This window comes from Micropterus dolomieu, linkage group LG22 (genome assembly GCF_021292245.1).
Source record: "Micropterus dolomieu isolate WLL.071019.BEF.003 ecotype Adirondacks linkage group LG22, ASM2129224v1, whole genome shotgun sequence".
Taxonomy (NCBI): domain Eukaryota; kingdom Metazoa; phylum Chordata; class Actinopteri; order Centrarchiformes; family Centrarchidae; genus Micropterus; species Micropterus dolomieu.
The window spans coordinates 2,499,494-2,503,808 of record NC_060171.1 but is presented as its reverse complement, the minus strand read 5'-3'; the positions used below and the strand labels follow the sequence as shown (position 1 = coordinate 2,503,808).

The following is a 4,315-nucleotide window of genomic DNA, read 5'->3' as shown; positions in this document are numbered from 1 at the left end:
GAAGCTTGGTTCTGGGAGGTTTCAGAAGATACGCTGAGGCAGATCGGAGAGTACGTGTTGAGGTCTGTGGGGTGAGGAGTCCCCTCTGATGAAGTTTTCTCATCACATGGACCCTAGTGGTCCCTTGCGTACGCAAAAAAGTATAACACTGGCTGTAGTCTGTGTCCATGGTTGTTACGGCCCACTGACCCCACTGACCTCAAACTAAACACTGGGAACCACCTTTACAACAACCAAATCAGTGGGATTTATTAATATAACACAATAAATCAACAACACCAAAAACACACAAGAACATAACACAGAATGTCCCAGCTGAGAGGCAGCAAGACCAGCAGTCCCAAATCAAAAAGCCTCCTTCTGATGCTGGTACAGGAGCTTCTAAAGGCCACCTTCCAAGGCCAGGTGGACCTCATTCAGTAATTAGCTGGAGCACTCCTGGGGTAGAGCTAGAGGAAAGAAAAGGACACAGCACAGGGAAACACATACAGCCGTAACAGCAGTGTCTGCAGCTGTCCGTGTATATTTGTTAAAAAACATTTTTATCAAAGCGGGTTGCCCAACTTCACACTCAGAAATAAGCTGGTTAACTTCCCAACCTCTGAAGAGGAGCACACAGCCACTTCCAGAACCAGAACCTGAAGCAGTTTCATTGCCAGCTAGGTTCAGGTCAGTGAGGACGGAGTTGCGTTTGCTCAGACTCTGGGGATTTGGTCCGGGAACCGGAAGGTTGCTGGTTCAAGACCAGCATGGATTCCTGTCCTATTCTGAACCCCTGACTGCTCCCTGCTCAGCATGATGACTCATTAGGATGGGTTAAATGCAAAGAACTGACTCTGCATGTGTGTAAAATTCAATTTGTCTGAATATTTATAATGACATATTACAGAAAGACTGAAACTAATTGACTCAGAGAAAATCAGCCTGACAGGAGAGAGACAGTCAGTGACTAAAGCTGCACTGATTAATGTAAATGTTTCATGTTTTCCTTCTTTGACTTATAACCAGGTCGTCTCATTTTAACATGAACTAACAACATGATAATAAAGTGTGTTCAGCTGAGCCTCAGGAACACACACACACACACACACACACACACAGTCATAAAGCTCTTCCTCTTCGTCTTTCAGGTTGAGTTTCTGTTCAGGAAACCTCGTCTTCCTCTGCAATGAGACACTTCCTCAGCCAATCAGAGAGCAGGACCTTGAAAACACGCCCAGACCCTGACCTCTGACCTCTGTGAGGAAAGATGGATGGTCTGAACTGTCTGGACGAGGAGGTGGAGCACAAAGCCAACACGCCAGCTTCTGGTTTGTCTGCTGTTGCACGCCACAAACGCCAAAACCAAGAGCTCTGATTAACTTCCTGTTTCCTGATGACAATAAAAACGTCAGTACTGAATAATTTCTTCCAAATCATCTTCATTCATTCATTTAAAAGGTGACAGGTCATATTTGTTCTTCCAAACGTGGTTTCAGACTACACACCTACTGGTTATAGTTTGCGTGGCTCGGCTAGTGTTACGTAGTTAGGTTGTACAGTACAGTAGTTCTGCAGGTAATGAATGACAGTTAGTGAATTAGTGAATAATATTTAATATGATCACAGTGTTGTTGCTGCAGATCTCTGAGCTCACACAACATTTTGTCACAGTTTTAGGTTTTTGTTTTATATTTCCTGTTTTATTTTGAAGTTTACTGCCGTCTGTGTCCTCGTCTATTCTTTGATTTTCCCTGATTGTCTCTACCTGAGCCTCGTTTGTCCCCTCTTTCTCAGGTATTTAGGTTTGCATGTTCTCTTTGTTCTTGTCGGATCGTTTGCGTGTGTGGTCGCATTTACCGGCCTGTCTCCTGGATGTTTTTTGGATTTGTTTGCTTTTGTTGATCCCCTTTTGTCTTATCATTTAAATGAAACCCACTACCTGCCTGTTCCGGCATGGCCTTGGTGTCTGCGTTTGGCAAAAGTGTGTTCACGTTTCACGCTCTAACAGGCTGATGCTCAGCGGCTTGAAGGTGACTTAGGTTCATGTGATGAATTAGAGGCCATTGGTTGTGACGACCTTGTAGTTAGTTGGTTTGAATCTTACCTGAGAAATCGTATTTACTGTGGAGATATTAAAGCATCCCTGGCGACAGAGCCTGGCAGTCCTGAAACAAGCAGCACAATCATTGCAGCCCCTCAACATGCAGTCCATTTAACACCCCCCTCCTCTTAAAATGAAGCCCTGCCATCAGGAAGAAGACACCGGTTACCAAAGTGATGATTCACAAACCTGATGAAAATATTGTTAGGCGCTGAACTAACAGGCAGCCCAAGCAACCGGTCACAGCATCACACTGTTCTATGCAGAACACCTTGTTGACACGTTGGGTTTTTCTTTTTTTATTTGTTTGTTTTATTGGTGAATATTTTAGGGTGTATGTTTATGAGTGAAACTAAAAGAATCTTACAATAACTCAGTCAGGACGGGGCTGACCCCCCTGGCTTGTTCTCGGCAGCACTTTTCTTTAATTACAGCATATTTAGTCCAAAGACCGTAATAACTATAAATGAAGATAAGCAGCACTCAATTCAACTCTGCGAGGTGTGCGTGTGTGCGCTCTCAGTGGTCTGGGATTGTCCTGTAGTCGAGGTTAAACAGCATGACTTCCTGCTGAGGGTGGAACTTCCTTCTTACATGGTATCAGAGGCCGTTCAGGGAGAAAACATTGTAATACAGACGTACACCTTAAAACACTGAAATACGGGCACATGCACATTGATAATGTACACACTGAAAATGTTCACACCACACCAACTTCAAACAGAGCAGGATACAGGCTACTTGTGTGTGTGTATCTGCGTCTGTGCATGTGAAGCAATTTCATTGTGCCTGGAAGTTGTATTCATGGTTAAAAAAACATGTATAATAAATCTGTTATATTTCTAAGGTCAGAAAATAATTTCTTATTGTAGATCATTAAGCGAAGTAGGTTTCATGTGAATAAGCAGACAAAGAGATGAAGCGTATGAAATATCTGAAGGTGAAATGCAAAAATTAAATGTGACATGCAATAAATGTCTATCGCTGTAGTTTTAGGGATGTTGAACTGAATATTGTTCCTCATCTGTGTGCACACGATTAATTGTGCATATAGTTGCCTAGATACACAATCTGTATCTAGGAATATAATTCGCACACAAATCCATGTTTTATCACGGTCGCCATGCTTTTTTTTTGAAAGTTAGGATAGGTATAAGCCTTCCTGTTATACTACAATAGCTTTCGGGCACACAGAAATATTTTTTACACACGCACACTCGGATACGCCTGTATTTCAGTGTTTCAGTGTGTGTTTGCACACACATAGTGTGTGTGAGATCGTTTTCAGTGCGTGTGTCTGTATTTCAATGTTTTCACCCTAAACGGCCTTTGATGCTAATAGGACTCCCATATTCTTACCAGCAGAGGTTAATCCTGTTACAATACACACTGCACTCCAACACACACTGCATTTACTGTAAACACACACTGCACTCCAACACACACACACTGAATTTACTGTAAACACACTGCATGCCAACACACACTGCATTTACTGTAAACACACACTGCACTCCAACACACACACACTGAATTTACTGTAAACACACTGCACTCCAACACACACTGCATTTACTGTAAACACACACTGCACTCCAACACACACACACTGAATTTACTGTAAACACACTGCACTCCAACACACACTGCATTTACTGTAAACACACACTGCACTCCAACACACACTGCATTTACTGTAAACACACACTGCACTCCAACACACACACACTGAATTTACTGTAAACACACTGCTCTCCAACACACACTGCATTTACTGTAAACACACACTGCACTCCAACACACACACACTGAATTTACTGTAAACACACTGCACGCCAACACACACTGCATTTACTGTAAACACACACTGCACTCCAACACACACACACTGAATTTACTGTAAACACACTGCACTCCAACACACACTGCATTTACTGTAAACACACACTGCACTCCAACACACACACTGCACTCCAACACACACTGCATTTACTATAAACACACACTGCACTCCAACACACACTGCATTTACTGTAAACACACACTGCACTCCAACACACACTGCATTTACTGTAAACACACACTGCACTCCAACACACACTGCATTTACTATAAACACACACTGCACTCCAACACACACTGCATTTACTGTAAACACACACTGCACTCCAACACACACTGCATTTACTGTAAACACACACTGCACTCCAACACACACTGCATTTACTATAA

General features: G+C 42.8%; 1 long non-coding RNA gene across 1 annotated transcript; it reads left to right on the top strand.

Moving 5' to 3' along the window:
* The first annotated feature begins 513 nt into the window (after positions 1-513).
* LOC123961113 lies at positions 514-1,401 on the top strand. Its single transcript, XR_006822658.1, has 2 exons — positions 514-669; positions 1,131-1,401. It is a non-coding gene; the product is annotated as an uncharacterized LOC123961113 (long non-coding RNA).
* Positions 1,402-4,315: the final 2,914 nt, after the last annotated feature.